Source organism: Sitophilus oryzae, unplaced genomic scaffold, assembly GCF_002938485.1.
Source record: "Sitophilus oryzae breed Bouriz unplaced genomic scaffold, Soryzae_2.0 scaffold_1440_pilon_pilon, whole genome shotgun sequence".
In the NCBI taxonomy this organism is placed as follows: domain Eukaryota; kingdom Metazoa; phylum Arthropoda; class Insecta; order Coleoptera; family Curculionidae; genus Sitophilus; species Sitophilus oryzae.
Genome location: NW_022146105.1, coordinates 6,147,005 through 6,172,222, shown reverse-complemented (window position 1 = coordinate 6,172,222; position 25,218 = coordinate 6,147,005). Strand labels below are relative to the sequence as shown.

The window sequence follows — 25,218 nt, the reverse complement described above, 5'->3', positions numbered from 1 at the left end:
CGCCCTAATCACAGCCCTGGGCGACACTGGTACAGTAAAGAGACTTGCCCCTAAGACGACTCTTGAAATCAAGGATTTAGATTGCCTCACAGAGAGAATAGATGTTGAAGAAGCCTTAAATCGAGATCTGGGAGATGTTGAAGATACAAAAATAAACCTCACAACTGTAAACGGCAGAGGGCAAAGAATCGCTATTGTCGAAGTAGCAGAGATAGCAGCAGATAAACTTCTTAGACAAGGAAGAATCAAGATAGGGTGGACTTACTGCAGAGTGCGACTGAGATCAACCGTCCAACGCTGCTACAGATGCCTTGGCTATGGTCACATAGCTAGAACCTGCACAGGACAAGACAGATCAAAGTCTTGTTACAGATGCGGCACAGAAGGACACCACGCCAAGGACTGTTCTGGAACCGAGCATTGCGTCCTATGCGAAGAAGCAGGCATGGAACAAAGAGAGCTGTGCCATTTACCCGGATCTGGCCGTTGCAAAGTTTTTAGAGAAGTACTGGAGCAAGCCATATCGTTGGCAAAATGGTCCGCATACTTCAAGCTAACCTATATCGGAGCAAAACGGCAAACGACCTCATCTACCAGCTTGCGTATGAAAAAGACGTCGACCTGCTTCTCATTAGTGAACAATATATTGACAGAGATTTTTCGACCTGGCACGCTGATGATCTTGGCACAGCTGCAATCTGGATTTTGGAACAAAATAAACTACAAATAAGAGAACATGGCAGTGGAGGTGGTTTTGTGTGGATTAGAAGCGCTAACACTACCTATTTTAGCTGTTATTTTACGCCCAATGAACCTATCCTGGACTTTCGCCAAAAACTCGATCATTTCGAAGATGCAATACAGAGCATGACAGGTAGCATAATAGTAGGTGGAGATTTAAATTTTTCATAACATTTTATCTATACCGTTTCACAACTTATCTGGTGGCGATAGACATTTTCTGATTGTATAGTACATTTGTCTACAGTACATTGTACAATTATTACCTATCAATAGATATCAAAAAGAAAGTAAGGATAGGCAAAAAACAACAATGTCCATATAAATATTTTAAAGTAATCAACTTAAATCTGTTGAGAATACCGAAACTCATGCCAAATTGTAGTTGAATATCACAGTCGATGAATTTTTTTTATCTTTATTGTGATATTAAGCAACATGAAATCAGTTTTCTCTGTAAAAGTCAGTTTGGTGATATCGTGTGTTTTCTCCTTTTCCTCTTACAAAAGGCAAAAAAATAAAACTAATTCTATTTATTTATCCCATACATAAAACTTTAAATGCATATGAATTTTCTCTCATTTTGATAAAAAAATATTTTTTAAATATCTGGTAACTAAAATTAGCTTAATTGGAATCAGTAGAACATGACCCATTAAATTTCTATACCGTAATGAAGCCCCATTAATTATACTACACTAATCTGATGAACTATGTTTATATTTAATTTTTTTTTAATCCAACGTTGTTAATACAAATTAACATACTTTGAGAAAAAAAAAGAGAAAAAATTCAAACCGTTAAACGTTAGATTTATTTAAAATATCACGTTATAACGTTAAGCCAGCTAAGTTGGGCTTTAAATCAGATTAATTGCTTTGACCTAAATCATGATATATTAATATGTTCTGCAACCGAAATGTCATTAACATTTTAGCACTATAACGCAGAATTTTAGTAAAGCAAGGAAAATAATTTATATAGCATATATGGGTACAGAGAATATATTCAAACTATTATAAATCAACAAATAAAAATAATAATTTATTAGAACTGGATAACCTAATTTATTAAATTACAAAGCTGCAATAAAAATACATTTTCGTAGAAAAATATACATAAAGTAATAAAAATAATTAACGGAAAAATATTATCAACACGTCCAAGGGCGGTTTTAGAAAAACATTCTAGTAGGAGTAATTATAAATAAAAAATAAATACGGAAATCGGCATGCCAATATAATACTTCTATTAAGATTAAAACGTTAATATAGAAATAATAATATCAATATAGACGTTTTTTTCTTACATTTGCATTTCTTAAATCTGCTGGCCTTAAATCTGAGACTGAGGGATTCTTATTGGCATGTTATGTTAGTGTAATAAATACATTTGTGTATCGCAGTCACTTTACTGACTTGAAATATTGGTGATAGAAAAGAATAAGCAAAGGAAATACATCGGGGTGATTGCCGAGGTGCACAGGCTATACCCTGAATTACAATTAATTGTCGGCGTTTTAGGAGGGATGAGAGCTCTTAACTCTTAACTGAACTTCGGAAAATTTTATTATGCCGAGGTTCCTGCGGGCACCTTGCGATGTATATGTAGAAAGCAGTGTTTATCGGGACCTTTTGTCTGTTGGGGGAAATTAGTTTTTTTATTTGCCTCATGACGATCACTAAACACTCGAATGCGAGGAGCGATCGTCAAAACGGATAGGCGGTCACATGACACCCTATGGGGTCGGAGATATGGGAGTGTTGCGTCGAACACTCCTCTTTAGAGCGTAAAAAATTACGGTAAGTACACCGATTTTAAAGTTTGAAGATGATTTATCCTCACAAATCGTCCTTATTGTAACAGAAATATATATAGATATACAGAGTGAATCTTAAATAAGTGCAATTATTTTCAAAGCTGGTAAATCTCGACAATTTTTTTTCTCTTTACCGTTTTCCAAATAAATCTAAAATAACCGAGTTATTTTACTTTTAAAATTTCCAAAAAAATGATTTTTTGCTAAAATTTTGACCACTGAAACTTTTCTGTATTTTTGTTTTTGTAAATTTAATCTACTACCTATGTTGCCATATTATCAATTTATATTTTTTAACAAAAACTAAGAAATTTTTTTTAAATTTTAATTTTTTTTGAAATTTTTAAAGTAAAATAACTCGGTGATGATATTTTTGCTGTTTTTGACACACATTCAGACACCATAGATAATTTTATTTCTAAGTTAAATAATCCATTAAATTTACGCATGAAATTGAGAACGACAGATTACCATTTCTAGATGTATTAGTTATTAGAAATGCTAATAATTGCCTGGAATTTGATATCTATAGGAAAAATACGACCACACGCAGATTTATTCCTAATGAATCACATCATAGTGTTGAACATAAAATGGCTAGTTTAAATTTCTTAGTTCATAGATTACTTAGTTTCCCACTTTCCAACGAAAGATATGAAATAGAAAGAGATTACATTAGGAATGTAGCTGAGTGTAATGGATATTCTCCTTCACTAGTTGATAAATTAATTAGAAAACGTAGGTATAGGTTAATGATTTCTGAAAATTGACTTTCAAGTTGAGAAAGATAATGTCTAAATATTTTTCGATACCGTTTGATAGAGAGTTATCCTGTGGTCTAAAAGGGAATTTTTAAGAATGTCAATTATAAACTTGTATAGTGCTAATAATTAAATTATAACAATTATTAGTGTATCCAAAGGATAAAACACCTCCACTGGAAAGGTCGGTATTTATGAAATTTCTGTAAAGATTGTAAACAGAAATATGTTGGGCAAACTAGAAGATCAATATTAACTAGATTTAAAGAACATTTAGCTCAGATAAGATATGGTAGACTTTGGATAAATCTTTTGGTGTTGCTGAACATATTGTTGATAAAGAACATTGTATAGATCTTTAATAATTTAAAATTACTCAAACAAGTCTCAAATTACAGGCAATTAGGATGCATATGAAAGCAACAGAATTAATAAATGTAAAGATAGTATGAACAGAGACAACGGTTCAATTCCTTCAAGCAAGTTCTTAGTTCCTACTACTCTAGTGGCGAAATCTAACTGTTACGCTCAGTTGGCTCTTGACTGGTTCACTAGGATTTTGCCACGCCCACTCGGTGCCCACTGGGCGAGTATATAAACGCTCAACTTGTAGATTGTACTTTAGTTTATAATCATCTGCTGATGATGCTAACATGGTTAGCGAAACGCGCGTCCAGTGTAAAAGTAAAAGTGATTTGGTGTATTGTGGTGATTTAATGTTTTTATTTTGCTGGTACACCCTATATATCATTAAATATTTAAAAATACTTTTTTTCTTTTAATTTTGACATTTGACAGTTTATATAATTTTAGACTCAACGGCATAAAACTTAACGAAAAACACTACAATTTTTTTAGTCGACCTTTTAACTCAAAAAAAAAATTTACAGCCTTTTAAAAGCGGGACAAATTAAAATGAAAGCACGGTACTTTCTTTGCTTATTCTTTTCTATCACCAATATTTCAAGTCAGTAAACTGACTGCGGTACAATTAATTAGTGTAGTATTAGTGTTGTATTTATTACAATTATTACATGATATGCCTCAGTCTCAGATTCAAGGCCAGCAGATTTGAGAAATGCGAATGTAAGAAAAAAATCTATTATTGATATTATTTCTATATTAATGTTTTATTCTTAATAGAAGTATTATATTGGCATGCAGACTTCCTTGTTTATTTTTTATTTATAATCCCCCACCCCTAGATTTTTTTTTCTAAAACCGTCTTTGGACCTGTTGTTAATATTTTTTTCCGTTAGTTATTTTTATTACTGTATATTTGATTTTTGTATATTTTTCTACAAAAAAGTATTTTTATTGCAGCTTTGTAATTGGGTTATCCTGTTTGTGTAATAATTATTATTTATGTGTTGATTTATCACAGTTTGAATACTCTGTACCTATAAAGGGTGAGTTTCCTACGATGTTCTCTATGGGCAACTCGGAAACTACTGGAGATAGAGAGTCGGTTAAATGGGGAAAGAATTGCAGTTTTGTGAGGTCATAAATATACGCCTTTCAGATTTTTGAAAAAGTTCATGGATTACTAGATATTTCGAAAAAAACAAAACTTGGCTATTTTAAAAATTGTCCCTAATTCCATTATAATCTATTTTAGACAAAAAGTGTTCAGATAAAAGTTGTAGATAATCACATTTCTAATGAGATTGTGTTCTCCGATTTTTTCTAAAGCCTGTTATTTTTGACATATGACACAAACATATGTTTTTTTAAATGGAAACCATAGTTGGCCATGACTTCATAAAAAGCGCCATTTTTTAAGCTTTTCAGCGATGTAAGCTATAATATGTTTCTTTACAAAATGACTGAGATATAGCCAATTCTTATCTTTCTTGACTAACTTCACTTAGTTAGCCATGGAAACAAGTTCAATGGTCGTTGCTCTCAGAAATGTGAAATTGTCACATCCAATCTTTGTAAATAAAAATAAACAAAAATTGTAAATATATTTTTTTTAAATGAAGAAAAGCGTAGGGATTATTGGTTCAACTTTTCTTGACCATACAAGATACGTTGACCAGTGAAAGTTATTTACGTTTTTAGAGAACGGTTTCCAATGGTGTTCTGATTTTGTTATTATTTATAACTTATAAAAAGACAAAATATATTATTAAACGGCTCTTTACAATTTACATTACACAAACTAAAACTTAAAAAAATAATCAATACATACACTTTAAGTTATTTTAGAAAATGTTCAAAAAATCCTCAATTGATTTGAGTACATAAATGCATCTTTTTAAAACTGAATTTCTAGCTATTGTCACAGAACGACCGGTCGACTTAATTAAACTTCTCCTGTTCCGCCTCTTCGAGTGCCTCTCATAAGTTCATAAGTTCTTTTGTAAACCTTGTTGTTAACCATACCGCATAAAAAAAAAATCTAAAATGGAAAATAAAACTCTAGGTCAGGTGACCGAGGAGATCCAAGCAATTGATCCACCTCTTTCTATCCCTGAGTCGACATAATTATTATAATAAATAATTTCTTACATTGTGGGGTGGGGGGGTTGGTGTGTCATAATGAAAGTCATGTTGCAACCACTCTATTAATGCTCGAGTATCTAAATTTAACTTTTCTAACATGTCTTGAAAACCGTTCTCTAAAAAACATAAGTAACGTTCACCGGTCAACGTATTCTCGAAACTGTATGGCCAAGAAAAGTTGAACCAACACGCTTTTATTCATATGAAAAACTCGTATTTACAATTTTTGTTTATTTTAATTTACAAAGATTGGACGTGACAATTTCACATTTCTGAGAGCAACGACGATTGAACTTGTTTCCATGGCTAACTAAGTGAAATTAGTCAAGAAATATAAGAATTGGCTGTAACTCAGTAATTTTGTGAAAGAAACATATTATAGCTTATATCGCTGAAAAGCTTAAAAAATGTCGCTATTTATGAAGTCATGGCCAACTATGGTTTCCATTTAAAAAAACATATTTTTGTGTCATATGTCAAAAATGACAGGCTTTAGAAAAAATCGGAGAGCACAGTCTCATTAGGGATGTGATTATCTACAACTTTTATCTGAAAACTTTTTGTCTAAAATAGATTATAATGGAATTAGGGACAATTTTTAAAATAGCCAAAATTTGTTTTTTTCGAAATATCTAGTAAGCCATGAACTTTTTCGAAAATCTGAAAAGCGCATATTTATGACCCCACAAAACTGCAATTCTTTCCCCATTTAACTGACTCTCTATCTCCAGTAGTTTCTGAGAAACCTATAGAGAACATCCTAGGAAACTCACCCTGTATATAAAATTATTTTCCTTCTTTACTAAAATTCTGCGTAATAGTGCTAAAATGTTAATGACATTTCGGTTGCAGAACATATTAATATATCACGATTTAGGTCAAAGCAATTAATCTAATTTAAAGCCTAACTAAGCTGGCTTAATGTAGAACGTGATATTTTAAATAATCTAACGTTTAACGGTTTAAATTTTTCCTCTTTTTATTTTCAAAGTATGTTAATTTGTATTAACAACGTTGGATTAAAAAAACTCTTGAATACGAACATAGTTCATTAGATTAGTGTAGTATAAATAATGAGGCTTCATTACGGTGTAGAAATTTAATGGGTTATGCTCTTCTGATTCTAATTAAGGTAATTAAACCAGACATGAAAAAAAATGATTTTTTGTCGAAATGAAAGAAAATTTAAATTTAAAGTTTTATGATCAGATAAATAAATGGAATTAGACTTATTTGGTTTTACTTTTTATGGTCTTTTGTAAATAATACTTACTTTTAGATATTTATTGATAGATTTTATTTAATTTGTGCACAAGGCGTAAAGGTATCATACAATTAGAAAATGGTCATCCTAACCAGATAAGTTGTAATGTGGTATAGATAAAATTTTATGAAAAATTTTACAGTTCGAATTTCAAGAAATATTTCCAGTTAAATAGCAATGATATTCAATTTTTGACACATTTATAAATGTTTATTTTAACAATAAGACTGACAATATTATTTATATAATGTTTTGTATTATCTTTTGTTTGTTTGTTTGTGTACCTTGTTTTTTTCTACTTTGTTTGTTAGTTTACCTTTGTCTACAAATTGAAAAATTTTTTGACAATAAAGGCATTTATTTATTTATTTATTTATTCCATCCTCAGGACATCAACTTCGTAAACAACTTTCCCTAAAAACTACATTAAAAAAGGCTGTGCGTCCCCTTGCCTTAAATTGAGACTCAATTGAAATGTGCTCGAAGATCTCGCAAATTATTTCCAATATTTTAATTAATAATCAGACGGTTTAATCGCCACAAGATAGCCCTTAATGTGATTGACTGGTCAGTGATGGTTTTACTGTGGAGTTTTCAATGTTTCCTTTAAGCCTATTTTTTTAATGTAGTTTTTAGAGAAGGTTGTTTACGATGTTGATGTCCTGAGGATGGAATAAATAAATTCCGACAGCTTGATCATTAACAAAGTGTATTAATTCTAGTCCAAACCCTTCCGACTGCAACCGCACTAGTTCCTAGATTTTCTTCCTCACTAGTCAGAGGATACTACTGTCTGCCTATTTGATTTTATATATATTTAATTTTTGTATGTTTTTCTACAAAAATATTTTAGTACAGCTTTGTAATTGGGTTAGTTTGAATATATTCTCTGTACCCATATATGAAAATCTTTTCCTTGCTTTACTAAAATGCTGCGTAGAACATATTAATATATCACGATTTAGGTCAAAGAAATGAATCTAATTTAAAGCCCAACTAAGCTGGCTTAACATAAAACGTGATATTTTAAATAGTCTTACGTTTAACGGTTTACATTTTTTCTCTTTTATTCTCAAAGTCTGTTAATTTGTATTAACAGCGTTGGGTGAAAAAAAAACTCTGAAATACGAACATCGAGTTTATCAGATTAGTGTAGTATAATTAATGAGGCTTGATTTCGTATAGAAATTTAATGGGTTATGCTCTTCTGATTCCAATTAAGCTAATTTTAGTTACCAGAAATGTAAAAAATGATTTTTTTATCGAAATGAGTGAAAATTTGAATGCAATTAAAGTTTTATGTATGGGATAATTAAATGGAATTAGTTTTATTTTTTTGTCTCTTGTAAATGGGCAAGGGCAAAGGGTAAAAACAGGCGATATTACCAAACTAACTTTTACAGAGAAAACTAATTTTATGTTGCTTAATATCACATTAAAGATACAAAAAATTATCACCGTATGCGTTTTTATTTGGACATTGGTATTCTCAACAGATTTAAGTTGATTACTTAAAAATGGGAATTGTTGGTTTTTCCTTTCTTCCTGACTTTCTTTTTGATATCTATTGATAGATAATTAATTTTTTATTTAACTATTGCACAAGATATAAGAGTACTATACAATCAGAAAATGTTCATCGACCAGATAAGTTGTGAAACGGTATAGATAAAACTTTATGAAAAAAATTACAGCTTCAACATAAAGAAATATGAGCAATATAGCTTGTGCATTATTGCATAGCAATGATATTTAATTTTTACATATTTTCTCGTAGAAAGTACATAATAAAGTTTTTACGTTGCGTAATAATAATTTATTATCTAGATTCGATAACACTAAAATGGTTCAATTGTTGAATATATTTTTGGAAATTTATATTGACTTTCTTAATTGTCTTTATGAAAATGGTTGCGAAATGGTTGAAACGGTATAAGCATGTAATTTTAATTTTATTAATTACAGTTAATAAAATTTATTTCATCAAGTAGATCAAAATCAAGAAAATATCAAGATACAACCTTTAATTGGTATTAGGTAAATGACCTACACAATTTTGCTAACAAGAGAAAAAAAGTCAGTGGTGCACATGTTTTGTTTTTTTTTGCAAAATATTTCAGTGATAACCTATATGCACGTCCCTGGTGTAATCTGTCACACTTTTTTATTACTAAAATATGTAACACGTACAGTAACTTTTACTCCCAAAATTTCATTCGAATCGCTAAAAGCACTTGGAAGAAAATTATAATAAAACGAAAAAAATTAAAACTTCGGGCCTATGTTGATATAAGAAATAAATCTTATTTCATATGTGAGGAATCTTCCTACGAGAGATGGCACATATATTTTTTGAAACAACCTGTTTAGTAAAAAATGTCTCCGTCAGCCGTTAGTATATACTAGTATATATTAGTATATACTGCTGCGTACATACTAAAAATGCGTTTTGCCTTAAAGGACATCTATTAACTTTGTTTTATCCTTAAAGGTTGTGTTAGATATTTTATCTCATTTTGGGGGTTCGATCCCTTCGTTCTATCAACCTTTGTGCTTCTCTCAGCTTGTTTGCTGAATGCATCGTTAGCATTACTGCTTCAGCCCATATGTAATCACAGGCACTGATTGTGAACCCCCTTTATAGACAGATTGGGAAATCAAGTTCCTTACCTCACACATTTTATCGAGTTCGGACCATCCTAAAACGATGTGGCGATAAATTTTGTACGTTTGATTGATATTAATATAGTTCTGTATCAGTGTATTATACTGACTGTATGCGATTTGTTTTGGCATGTCAGAACCATATTTTATATTTACTACTATTGGATGTTTTAAAAAAACATACTGTCATTCAATTAATATTTTATATATAAAACAATTTATTATGTTTACATACATTTATATATCTATTTAGATTATTATATACAGAGAGCAGTTCGATATTTATTGGGACTGAACAGTAGAACTCACCGCCAGAATTTCTTAAAAAGCTTCAAAATACCGACTCTTCCTTCTTTATTCATTTTTGAATCCGTTTGCTTAATTCGCAAGCACATATCTGCTATTCCCGAAAGGCCATCTCATAACTGTCCACTTAGGAATGCGGAGCACGATCTTTATCTGCCAACCCCGAGCTCAGAACTAGTTAAGGTTCAATACTGTACAATGCCAAAAAAAATGTACAATCATCTGCCTTTGAATATCAAGTCGCTTTCATTCTTTCCCGCATTTCGCAAAGCTCTGAAATCATACTTACTGAAGAGAGCCCTATATGCGGCAAACGACTTTTTTGTTGATGTTTAATCATGAACAATTTTGAATTTTAAAATTTTGATCATCTCACACACTGGTCAAAGGTCAAGTATTTAATATTTTATAACTCTTAAAATTATATCTTTTTACTGCTTATTGTTCTGCAATTGTCCATGTATGTTCTTTGGTCCTGAATCATCTTCCTCTGAATTCTCATAATTTTTATTTTCATTGCATTCGTTTATATTTTTTCCATTTATAGATATAGAACTCTATATTATTTTCTATATTCGTTTTGAAGGAAAACTTGATGACGGTATAGATTCAGATTGGTAATCTTGGCCGATAATTATTGTATTTAGGATATTATTATATTTAGGTCCTATTATTCAGCATTTATTAAAATATGAATAATAACAAATAAAATGTTCTTCATATTATGTTGTCCGTCGTTTGTACTTACATTATAAAGCTAAATAATATGTGGCCACAACTAGATTTTGATTGCACTATTTTTGTCCATAACCTGGCTACAAGTAGAACATAATTAAAATTTTATTGCACCTTTTGTGGCCACAGAAATAATTCCTAAATATTAATTATTTAAATATAATACATTAAGAAAATAGTTGCCAGATGTATAATATTTATAAAAATCATGGAAAATTAAACCCCAATAGAGATTATTGTTAATAATTTGAGTTCTACTTACCCAGCTATCCTTAAGAAATGGGTTAAGAAAACAGCATCTAGTAAATATGTGGTACTACTTTTTGGTCTAACGGCCGACTTTTACACCAAATTTGAATATTTTCTATTGGATATGGCGCAGGATATATCCATTTAGAAAATTATAGATGCACGGTTGTCACAATGGCGCGAAAAAGCTTAATTTTTAAGATTTTTTAAAGAAGTGGCTACAACAGGGTCAATGGCCACAAATGGTGCGTCTACCCTACCCGTAAAATTACCACTAAAATTGAAAGAAAACAAGTGATGGGAATCTTGCTTTTCTCGTATTGTGAATTAGTCTACTTATTGAATATGTTCATATCAATTTATGTGCAATAATATGCAGCATTATTTATATCTTATATTAACATTTAAATATACATTAGGTTGTTAAATATTAGCCCTAAAAACTTCAATATTTTTTTATATTTTTTTTTCTTGAATTTCACCAAAATAATTTATAAAATCAAAAGCCAAAATCAGGATCCACTGTAAAACAAGTTATTTTAAATAAACCGATGCTTTTAAGAAACAATTCTCTTTTTATTCCCAGAGGTTGTTAATTTGGATTCGCAAGGAAAACTGGTTTATCCTGAAATCGAGTTTATTAGATAATTTAGGTAGGTTAATGAGACTTCATTAGCTATAGAAAGTTAATGGAAAATCTTCCTTTTGATTCTTATTAGGTTGATTTTAATTACAGGAGTTACCGCAAATTATAGAATTCATTTTTTTTAATCAGAATTAAAGATTATTTAATTATATATAAAATTCATAGTATTATCTAATAATAAATTAAATGAGCATAAAATTTTCGTGTTTATACGTTATATTTTATGGTTTACAATACCGGGTGTTTTTCAAAAGTGATTCACCCCTATAACTTTTTTATTTTCTTAGATAAAAAAACGAGATTTGGTATGTTAGCATATGGTAAATCCAGAATGATTGACATACGTATCAATACTCAATTAATTTCGGTTTCTTTCCGTTTCACTAAAAATTATTAAAACTTTTGATTTTTAAATGGTATCCTCAGCAGGTTAAAAGATGCACAAGTCGTATTTTTAATCATAACTCAATTTTTTTCAATTGGGACGAGGGTGGTACATTAGCATATTTGGAAAAATTATTTTTTACAAATAATTTGGTAAAGATAAACCACATACCTTGTGTTTTTAGTAAAATTGTCGTTACATTTATTGTCGTCACCCTTTAGATTAAAATTTAAGATACTATTTTGTTTAACAGAAAATGTAAGAAGTTGACATATGATATGTCATTCTATTCAGAATATATCCCATACAGACTTAATAGTAGTTATTTTTAAAAAGATCTTTATTTTCAACTTCAATGATTTATTTTATGGATATAGAAAACAAAATCTTTACAAACCATTTTTTTCTTTTTTATATCCACAAAAATGTGTTTCTTATCTTTATAGAAAAAAAAAACACATAAAAGTCAATTACACTTTTTGATAAATATAATCAATACGGAAGTAATAAAAGCTCGTGCTACGAAGGAACAAATATAATAGACGTTAGGTCAACAAAAGATACTTTGTTGATCTATTGGCCACAGATGTGAGAGAAATGACGCAATAAAAGTTCAAATTGTAGTAACTCAAAAGTATTTACCACCGAATATTGCAACTTATAAAACCAAATAAATTTAAAACTATTTTTCAGAAATGATATAACTTTAAAAAGCAAAAAAAAATATGTAATATTATAAGTAACAATATTAATATAACGTACATTTTTCGTCTTCAAATATACAGGGTGTCCCAATATTGCGTGGACATAGAACTACTACGTATTTTTGGAATCAAAATTAGTTCATTGTTCATCAGTTTACCTCTATACAAAAGTGCTTCCTTTGTTCGCTATAGACTCGGCTATAGGGCATCAAACTTTAAAAACATAAACACATTTTTTTTCAAATATTTTAAGAACCGTTAGTCCGATTTGAATGGAATTTTGAATGTCTATGTTTAGCTAAGTGCTTTAACATTTGGCTTTCACAAAAATCAAGAAAACGTACGGAAAGGGTAAAAAATACCCCTACCCCTACACAAATTTTAGTATAAATATTTTCCAACTCCACCGACAACAGATTTTCTTTTCGTATTCCTTCTACCAAACTTCTTTCGGCATTCTTTCTACCAAACTACTTCATCTCTATAGATCTATTGTCAGCTTGCAGTGTTGCTTATTCTTGCATATCCCATCTTAACAAACTGAATGTCATCCAGAACTCTGCAATTAGATTGGCTTTAGGCGCTTATCGTACTAGTCCAACCAACAGCATGCATTGTTTGGGAGAGATTGACTCCTTGAAATACCGACGTCTTGAGTCTTTATTGGTATATGCTGCTACCTTAAAATGTCGTCAAATTTGCTGAAATATCATCCAAATACAATCCTGAAAACATAATTTATACTGATGGTTCAGTAACAAGTGTTCACACTGGTTGTGCTTTTGTCCACAGAGAAATACATAATTGACTATGCCAAACCAAACCAAACCGATTACATCCTTACAATGATATATTGAATGCAGAACTTCTAGCCATTAAGGAGGCTCTAATATACATTGTTTCTTGTCCTCGGGCTTCTTGGCTGATATGCTCTGATTCATTATCTGCTCTACTATGTATAGAAAAACTTTACCCCGAACATCCTTTGGAAGCACATATAATGGATTTGCGACATAGGGCAACTAGCCTAGGCTCCAATATATCTGTATTGTAGATCCCTAGCCATGTGGGCATTACCGGTAATGAAAGCGCTGATCATTACGCTAAAAATGTACGTTTAAACGGTACATATAGGTTATCAGTTTATTCCACGGGTTGTCTGCTCACAAAAATCGCCCGACTGTGCAAATCCCTGGTTTAACTGGAGTGGGATCTTCTGGAGCAACCTAACAAACTCTGGAATGTCAAAAAGACATTCTTCTGTGGTTTCTACACATCGAATTATGATCGTCGCAAAAAGCTGTAGTAATTAACAGACTCATGTTAGGACATTGTAGGTTTTCTCATCAATTTTTGCTATGTGATAAATGTAGTAATCCTTTAACTGTCAAACATGTCCTTAAGGAATGTAGTCAGCTAATTAACCTAAGAGAGGCCTGCAATCTTTCGTCAGACATGTCAGTTATTTTTTCTACAAGTGAGCAACCAAACCTTTTTGGTTTTTTGGAAAGATCGGGATATATATCTAAAATATAGGTATCTAAAAAGCTACATTTTGGTTTAAAGCAACCAATTACTAATTCAACTGTATATATTTTTACGTTTTATTGATTTATTCTATGTTGTCTGTACCATTTACTTTTTATTTGTACGAAATCAATATATGTACTCTTAACATAATATATAATCTGTCTATAAACGTGTTGTTTAGTAAAATGTCAAATATTGTACCGTACTAAAATAGCAGGTGATACGCCGCTAAATAGCCTTTGATGCTGATGCGGCTTGAAACCTAAATTTCTTCTTCTTCTTCTTCTTTTCGTAAAATGGCCCCTCTAGTATTTACTACATTTTTTGCCTCTTGCAAAAAACGCTACATCGCATAGTTTTTGTGAAAAACATTTTTGGAGATTTTTTTTTCCAAAGCAGACCTTCAAAATATACAAGGAGTTCCAATATTCCGCGGACAAACAACTACGTATTTTTTGAATCAAAATAAGTTAATTGCACATAATTTACTTTTATATAAAAATGCTTCGTTTGTCCGTTAGAGGGCATCAATCAAAAATAAACCCGAACGTTAATTACTTTAAAAAATATTTAAGCTTTTTATGAAGCTTATTGTCAAATATAATTTGTGATACTAATATAAAATTCCACGTTTTCGCCAACTAGTGTATTAGAGCATAACATCCTAGTATCTACTAGAGTATCCATAGCTGCTTGATGTGACAAAAACCATTTTTTCAAAGTCAGCTTTGGATGTTTTTTGCACTGTGCCGTTTTTTTTACAGAAGACAAAAATGTAGTAAATTCTAGAGGGACCATTTTACGAAAAGAAAATCGTCCGTCGGTTGAGTTGGAAAATATTTATACTAAAATGTATGTAGGAGTGGGGGTAGTTTTCACCCTTCTCGTACTTTTTCTTGATTTTTGTAAAAGCCAAATGTTAGAGCCCTTAGCAAAACATAGACACCCAAAATCTCATTTAAATCGGAATACCGGCGAAGCACTTTTGTATAGAGGTAAATTGTGTTTAATAAACTTATTTTGATTCAAAAAATACGTAGTACTTCTCTGTCCACGCAATATTAGGACACCCTGTATTTCATAAATTTCTGCATGAAACATAGTAGTTTACTTAAAAGTAAATTAAAGATGGGCGAGCGAAAATCGGTAAATTCTAATAATGTCTGACACTTCAATTCCCCTAAAAGTTCTAGCGAGCCGGACAGTGACACGAAGATTGGTGTGGGAATACTTTAAAGAACTTTATTTGCTGGTTAAATAGGACAGAGTAAATTTAAACTGGGTATCCATTTATTCCGCAGTTGTGGGCAACAGTGAAACTAGAAACTAGCTAATTAGTAACAGCTAGATAGAAACAGTAAAGGCCAGATAATTAAAGACTTGAATTGCATTTATTAAAGACGGAATAGTACAGGGTGTCCCATTTTGCAGTGTTTCTCGTTGAGTAGAACTATACAAATTCTCTTTCTCTCTCTTTTTTTTCTCATTTGCCTATGATACTAACATACAAAATCATAATCGCAGCAAAATCCTAACTATAGTAATATTGGATGCCTAAAAATTGTGAAAAACTCGCAAAGAGAATAAATATCAGTCGCGTTTCCTGTGAATGCCAATCCTGTGAATTCCATCCGCCAACTACAGGATAAAGTAAAGAGCTGCAGTCTAAACTTTATGTTGCATTCATCGATCTAACAAAAGTCTTCGACTCTGTGAACAGAGATGCGCTTTGAGCATTTATGAAAAAGTTCGGAGTACCCAACAAATTTCTTACAGTGTGTAAAAGCCTCCATAACAACAAGTCAAGAGTGTCACATCACGGATCACTGAGCGATCCCTTCCTAACAAATACAGGAGTTAGGCAGGGATGTGTCTTAGCGCCTCTCCTATTCAACATATTCATGGCAGCGCTGTCCATTATAGTGGACAGCAAACTACAGGAGAGAGGTTTGGGCATTAGATACAGATACGACGGCGGCGGCGGTCTGTTCAACATAAAAAGACTCAGGGCAAAAACACGTACAAAATTCATCACAGAACTTCAATACGCTGATGACTGCGCTCTAGTTGCAAACACGTTACAACAATTACAAGAGATGTTGAACACATATACCTACACCAAAATCATGTGCACTCCCCCGGAAGATCACAACAATGCAATGCTATAAAAATCAGAAAAGAACTACTGGAATATGTGGAGAAATTCAATTACCTCGGCAGTTTGATTTCGGATAAGGCCAATATTGACTCTGAAATTCAGCACAGAATTAGCAGCGCCTAAAGAGCATTCTGAAAATTAAGACAGTTTTTTTCAATTTTCTACAATAATGACTTGAATACAAAAACGAAACTTGCAGTATACCGAGCAATTATTATCATCACCATGTTATATGGGAGCGAAACCTGAGTGCCGTACAGCCGACACACGAACGCATTAAACAAGTTGCAACAGAGACACTTTAGACAACTCTTAAGAATCTGGGGGTTCCATCATGTCTCAAACGTATCGGTCCTTGAAAAAGCTAACTGCGAAAGTATTGAAATCATGGTTACAAAATCCCGCTTAAGATGGGCTGGTCACGTATGCAGAATGCAAGAAAACCGCATACCAAAATCTCTGCTTTAAGGTGAACTTGTAGACGGTAAGAGGAGGCCGGGTGGACAACTGAAAACGTACAAGGACATTTTACACGAAAAATTAAAGGGGATTAACATGCAGAATGAGTGGAAAGAAGCAGCTCACAACAGAACTCAATGGAGAAGAATTGTAAACTCAGTTAACAGCGACAACTAAAAAGTTATGAGGCAACAAAGCAATGAGATTTTTGAATGTCCGGAGTGCGGTAGGCAGATCACATCACGTATTCGGCTTTTCAGTCACAGAACAGCTCATGAAAGAAAACGGCGCCTTGCGTGACCATCTTCTAATGCGTGTCGAATACTCATCAGCGAGTAATGGCAGTATGTATGAATGCCAATCGCAGGTTGCGATTGCGCTTTTAAAATCGCTGCGATTAAATTGCAGTTTACGATTTTTTGCTCATCTCATTTCAAAGATTTAAAAACGGTTCAATGAATAATGACTAAACATTTGAGTTGGGTTCATATCTTGAAAAATATTGGGTAATTCTTCAAGAAATTAACGCGCCAACTATCAATGTTGTCAGTTGGTTGTCGATGGAGAACTAATATCAGCTTTTGAAACCTGTGTAGTTTGGTCATCGCACAATATGATATAAGGCATCATATGATTTTACTAAAAGAGCTGCATAGGCAAGTTGCAAACAAAAAACATAAACAGCAAAAAATTACATAGTTTTCTAAAGGTTCCTCAACAAAAGATCAGTCTAAAGCCAATGAGGGAAACATAACCAATGTTTATGGTGATGTGCAATATTTTTTGACACTATAACGATCACTTAGATTACTCATTTACTCACGCTTACTCATTTCTCATTTTCCATGAATATGTTTTTATACAGGGTGTCAAAAAATAGTGCATCAAATTTCGGTGGGTGATTCTACAGATAAAAATAAAACAAAAAGTTCCTATAAACATATGCCCTAAAATGCTTCCCGAAGAAGTTACAGGCCTCTAAAGGTTAAATAAAAATAATATATCTTGCTTATTTTTAAGATCATTGGTAAACCGTTTTTCTTGAAATTTGGTACTCTTACACTCATTTTATCGCCAAAGCGAATGGCGATAGTGCAAAAATAAACAAAATATATTATTTTTATTTAACCTTTCGAGGCCTGTAACTTCTTCGGAAAGCATTTTAGGGCATATGTTCATAGGAACTTTTTGTTTTATTATTTATCTGTAGAATTGTCCACCAAAGTTAGATACACTATCTTTTGATATCCTGTATTCAAATCCTTGTATATACTGCTCTACTAATCAAATAAAAAAAACGGATTAAAACAATCCATAAGACAGTTTAAGAATACAGTCTCATCGCAGTATGCGGATTATTTATTTATTTATTTATTCTACAACACTCTATAGCTTACGCCAATTACAGAGTGGGTTACACACAAAAAAAAATTCAATACAAAATATTAAATTAAACAATAAATAACATCAATGAGAAAAAATACATATCAATGAAAAAAAAACAACAACAATATAAACCAAGAAAAACCACTAAACTGAACTCACAACCGAAACCAAACTGCAGCTGAAAATATCAAAATTACACTGATATAAATTATATGCATCCTGCATACGTTTCAATGGCGAATATTTACTTACATTTGTGCGCGAGGAGGCCACATAAAAGGTAAAGCTATACCGAGAGCTACGTGGGACCAGAAAATTGATTTGACTGAGAACATCCGGACTATCAATTTCATTATGTAATAACTTGTATAAAAATTTCAGCTCTGAATTTGTCCGGCGAACCTCCAAGGAATCTAGAGAATGTTTCTGCAATGAAGGGCTGTGACAGTGCAGGTAAACCCCATCAGTTCTTAAACTCAGATATTTCAGAAAACGACGCTGTACCTGCTCGAGAGCATTAATATGTGCCGCATAAAACGGCGACCATACAATTGATGCATACTCTAGCTTTGATCTTACAAAAGCATAATAGAGTAGTTTTAATGTGTTACTATTGCTAAAATCTCTAGTATTACGCACAATAAATCCCAAAGCCTTAAACGAAGATTGAACGACTTCAGATATATGCTGAACGAAAGATAGTTTACTGTCAAATATGACACCCAAATCTTTAAAAACAGATACTCTACCTATCATCGTATCACCGATAGAATAATTATAAATTTGTGTTTCCGATTTCAAGGTATAAGACATGACTTTACATTTTTCAACGTTCAATGGTAAGTTATTATATGAACACCATGCAACTAATCGATCACCACACATCTGAAGCCATGCAACTAATCGATCACCACACATCTAAAAGATTAGTTGTCGAACACCATGCAACTAATCGATCACCACACATCTGAAGCCGTTCACAATCATGAGGCGAATCAATGCGCGAAAATATCTTCATGTCGTCTGCATACAGTAAGACACTTAAATCAATTATATCAGTGACACCGTTTATAAAAATGTTAAACAATAACGGTCCCAAAATAGACCCCTGGGGTACACCCGAAGTAGCGCACAGTTCGACCGAATTCTGGCCACAATACTCCACCCTCAACAATCTGTTTTTTAAATAGGACTCAAACAACATTAATAAGTTAGCTGAAAACCCAATCCGATCCAGATGGTAAAGAAGGATCCCATGGTCAAGTCTGTGAAACGCTTTAGAAAAATCAGTATACACAACCTCGACCTGACTCTTTGTATCAATAGAGTCAGCAATAAATTGTGTAATACTTAAAAGATTAGTTGTCGTCGACCGACCCCTTATAAAAAATTATGACTGGAACTGAAACATTTTTTTAAAGACTTTAGGAATAACTCAAAGTAAAAACTAGTCGAAAAAAAATTGGTTTCTACTAAGTATATACAGTTTCTTTGTTTCCTTTGTTCTATTTACATGCAAAGACAGACCTTCGTCATATTTGTAGAAAACCGAAACCCCAAGGCGACGAAAATATAAAATCTTGTGTTTACATAAATCTCAGTATTTTCTTCACTAAGGTTTTATTTCGTATGCATGTTTTGTCGGTCTGTTCTTTATTTTAGAAATTTCCGGAAGTTTTTATCTGTTGTAGTATTTATCTGATAAAAAATATGATAGTAAGTCTAGAATTTTATTTTAGGTCTCTATTTTTTTCGAACTTATGATTCCAGTTAGAGAAATATGTCACTGCGTTTTTAATATACTTCAGCTATCAGACAGAGTTAAGCGTGAACTAAAATATTATTCCTACGTCTTTCGTGACTTATGTATTTCAATAATCTTAATCATACTTGAATTATTTTAGCATCTTATATCCCAATTCAGCTCTTAAAATAATTATAAAAAGTGCGTAGACGTACAGGCTCTCGTCTATTATACCAATCTGAAGGTAGTGGGTTCGAATCCTACACCCGGCACTTCATCAGCCGACTATTTTTATTAAAATAAAATATAATATAATAATAATTTATTAAAATAAAAATAGTTTGGGTACCTAGGTCGACTCAGCCTTACATGAGTACTTGTTATTCACAATCTTGAGGTAATAATAGGCGGTTGAAGCGTAGTGCTAGCCACATTACCTTCCTTGTATGCTGAATGGCTCTAGCATGGCAATCTGTACTTTGCTACTCCCAAGGCGCCAAACGCTATATACGGGAGCTATTATTATTATTAAAATAATTATATTTTATCATTTACTTACACAAGGTGTTTTAAAAAACATGTGCCATCTCTCGTGGGGAGATTCCTCTAGTAAAAATACTTATTTTTTATATTAACATAGGTCCAATTCTGCCTTGTTTCGTAACTACAGAAGGTTAAAGTCTTCATCTTTTTCCAATTTATTAAAAATATAAACGGTTATAACAGCCAACGATGTACAAGAACTGCAAAGCATTATAGATTCCGTAGTCCACTATATAGTAAGATGTTTGGACTGCATCTCAATGTCAAAGAATGACAACAAAACTGTGATTGAATATATTGAGCTTACATCATTATGTATGAAACAAAATTGTTTTCAGTTTAATAACAACTTTTTTGAACAGCGGGAAGGTACAGCAATGGGTAATCCATTGTCTCCATTTTTGGCTAATTTATTCATGAGCAGGTTTGAAGTGGAGGCTAAGAACCAGTTTGAGTATTTTCCGAGAGTATGGTTTAGATATGTGGATGATATTTTTGCTGTTTTTGACACACATTCAGACACCATAGATAATTTTATTTCTAAGTTAAATAATCGTTTTCCTTCCATTAAATTTACACATGAAATTGAGAACAACGACAGATTACCATTTCTAGATGTATTAGTTATTAGAAATACTAATAATTGCCTGGAATTTGATATCTATAGGAAAAATACCACTACACGCAGATATATTCCTAATGAATCATATCATAATATTGAACATAAAATGTCTAGTTTGAATTTCTTAGTTCATAGATTACTTAGTTTTCCAGTTTCCAACGAAAGATATGAAATAGAAAGAGATTACATTAGGAATGTAGCTGAGTGTAATGGATATTCTCCTTCACTAGTTGATAAAATAATTAGAAAACGTAGGTATAAGTTAATGATTTCTGAAAATTCGACTTTTCAAGTGGTGAAAGATACGTCAAAATATTTTTCAATACCGTTTGATAGACAGTTATCCCGTGGTCTAAAAGGATTTTTTAAGAATGTCAATTATAAACTTGTATATAGTGCTAATAATAAATTACAACAATTATTAGGTAATCCAAAGTATAAAACACCTCTACTGGAAAGGTCGGGTATTTATGAAATTTCTTGTAAAGATTGTAATCAGAAATAATGTAGAAAATGTTGGGCAAACTATAGAAGATCAATATTAACTAGATTTAAAGAACATTTAGCCCAGATAAGATATGGTAGACCTGATAAATCTTGCGTTTCCGAACATATTGTTGATAAAGAACATTGTATAGATCTTAATAACTTAAAATTACTTAAACAAGTCTCAAATTACAGGCAATTAGATGCATATGAAAGCATCAGAATTAATAAATGTAAAGATAGTATGAACAGAGACAACGGTCCAATTCCTTCAAGTTCTCTGTTCCTACTACTCTAGTGGCGGAAACAGTGTAAAACTAAAAGTGTTTTGGTGTATTGTGGTGATTTAGTGTTTTATTTTGCTGTGTAACACCAATGGTTCCAACCCTCAACTGTAATCTTCGATGGCTTCACGGTCAACGGAACTGAATCTTTATCGTAAGTTTAGTACTAAGATTAGGTTATTAGGAGCAGATATTTGGTTTCTTAAATCATGCAGAGCCAATTCAGTTTATCCTAGTTTTATTAAAGTTGATATTCCAAAAAGTAACGTTAGTAATAAGGTAGAGAAAATTGCAAAACAAAAATGGCTTGATTTAGAAATCAAATTTCTGTATAGTAAACGAAGTATGCTTGAAATTCAAGCCTATGGACTTTACAAAAAACTTACTTATAAGCTAACTAATGTAGAGTACGAATGTTGGTGTCTCTTTCAGAGAAATATGTTTGTGGTTATCAATTCAAAATTTGTTAAGAAAATGTCCATTTTGAATAATAAGTTTAAAAAATTAAAAAGCTCTAAAAACAAATATGTTTTCCAGAGAGATATAAACATAGTAGAGAATGTTTCTTCGCAGACTTTTGATAAAACAAGAGCTCAGTATATTAAACAAAGTTTTAAAGTTTGCATTGCCCAACTCTGGTAGCGCTTTGGAGGAAATCGTCGTGGGCGTTGAAACTGCTATTCAGCACTTATCCGAGGCTTCTAAGGTATTTACAAGAGAGGCTTCTAGAAATCAGTTATCAAAAAATATCGTTTCAAGTAAATCATTAAAATCTAACAAGGAGCACAATATTGTCAAGAGTTTGCGTAACAAAGATTGTTTCTACCTAAAAGCTGATAAGGGAAATAAGGTTGTTATATTAGATAAAAAAGACTATTACGATAAGATTAACAACTTAATCGATAATGGTCCTTACATAAAATTGAAAAAGAATCCTTTGTCTAAGATGGTAACAGATGTTAAAAAAACCTTATTGATTTGCTTTAAAGAGAAAATTGCAAGTATCCAATCCCTCATTACCAAAATTGTATGCGTTGCCAAAAATTCATAAACCGGACAAGTCTATGCGCCCAATTGTTTCGGCTGTAGGTTCTCCGACTTATAATTTGGCAAAATGGTTATCAAGGGAGTTCGAAAATTTACTTAATCATGAACCTTCTTTCTCAGTGAAAGATAATATTGAATTCATTAACAAAATTAAAAATATAACATTGCATGAAGGTGAAATTTTGGTCTCCTTTGATGTATCTTCGTTGTTCCCAAGTGTTCCAATTCCACATACTTTAGGCTACTTGAAGGAATTACTGAACGCAAATGGTCTCGACAACAAAACTGTGATTGAATATATTGAGCTTACATCATTATGTATGAAACAAAATTGCTTTCAATTTAATAACAACTTTTTTGAACAGCGGGAAGGTACAACAATGGGTAATCCATTGTCTCCATTTTTGGCTAATTTATTCATGAGCAGGTTTGAAGTGGAGGCTAAGAATCAGTTTGGGTATTTTCCAAGAGTATGGTTTAGGTATGTGGATGATATTTTTGCTGGTTTTGACACACATTCAGACACCATAGATAATTTTATTTCTAAGTTAAATAATCGTTTTCCTTCCATTAAATTTACACATGAAATTGAGAACAACGACAGATTACCATTTCTAGATGTATTAGTTATTAGAAATACTAATAATTGCCTGGAATTTGATATCTATAGGAAAAATACCACTACACGCAGATATATTCCTAATGAATCATATCATAGTATTGAACATAAAATGGCTAGTTTAAATTTCTTAGTTCATAGATTACTTAGTTTTCCACTTTTCAACGAAAGATATGAAATAGAAAGAGATTACATTAGGAATGTAGCTGAGTGTAATAGATATTCTCCTTCACTAGTTGATAAAATAATTAGAAAACGTAGGTATAAGATAATGATTTCTGAAAATTCGACTTTTCAAGTGGAGAAAGATACGTCAAAATATTTTTCAATACCGTTTGATAGACAGTTATCCCGTGGTCTAAAAGGAATTTTTAAGAATGTCAATTATAAACTTGTGTATAGTGCTAATAATAAATTACAACAATTATTAGGTAATCCAAAGGATAAAACACCTCTACTGGAAAGGTCGGGTATTTATGAAATTTCTTGTAAAGATTGTAATCAGAAATATGTTGGGCAAATTAGAAGATCAAAATTAACTAGATTTAAAGAACACTTAGCTCAGATAAGATATGGTAGACCTGATAAATCTTGCGTTACCGAACATATTGTTGATAAAGAACATTGTATAGATCTTAATAACTTAAAATTACTTAAACAAATCTCAAATTACAGGCAATTAGATGCATATGAAAGTATCAGAATTAATAAATGTAAAGTTTGTATGAACAGAGGCAACGGTCCAATTCCTTCAAGTTCTCTGTTCCTACTACTCTAGTTGCGGAAATCTAACTGTTACGCTCGGTGGGTTCTGACTCGGTTGACTAGATCTTGCCACGCCCACTCTGTGCCCACTGAGCGAGTATATAAACGCTCCAATTGTAGATTGTATTTTAGTTTATAACCATCTGCTGATTATGCTAACATGGTTAGCGAAACGCGCGTCCAGTGTAAAACTCTAAGTGTTTTGATGTATTGTGGTGATTTAGTCTTTTATTTTATCTCAATGTCTCCAAGACCAAACTATTGGTCTTTTCTAAAACTCCAATAAATGCACACCTGTGTGTAAAGGGACAAACAATCGAACAAGTGACCTCAATGAAGTATTTAGGAGCTAACATCCATAGTCAGTGCGATCCCACCGGGCACCCCTGTATTTACGCCAATGGACACTGGATTTGCAGACCGAAAAGAGAATAGAAGCCTTCGAAATGTATGTGTACAGACGGATGCTGCGAATCTCATGGGTACAAAGGGTTACCAACGATGAAGTACTCCAGCGCATGCAGAAACAAAAAGAGATACTGAACACCATCAAGGAAAGAAAAATGCAATACCTGGGTCATGTGATGAGAGGTGATAGGTACGAAATACTGCGCCTCATAATATAGGGCAAAGTGCAAGGGAAAAGATGAGGTAGGAAGAGGCCAGAACTCATGGCTAAAAGATTTAAGGAGATGGTTTGAACGCTCGTCTGCGGAAATCTTCCGGGCTGCAGTTTCCAGAGCCACAATTGCCATTTGGATCGCCAACCTTCGGTAGGAGAGGTGTGATAAGA

The 25,218-nt window shown here is 32.2% G+C and overlaps 1 protein-coding gene across 2 annotated transcripts in view; it reads left to right on the top strand.

Annotated features, from left to right (window-relative positions):
* Positions 1-25,218, top strand: part of LOC115876917 (acetylcholine receptor subunit alpha-like) — a 110,297-nt gene that overhangs the window by 7,903 nt on the left and 77,176 nt on the right. The gene's annotated exons all lie outside the window — the stretch shown is intronic.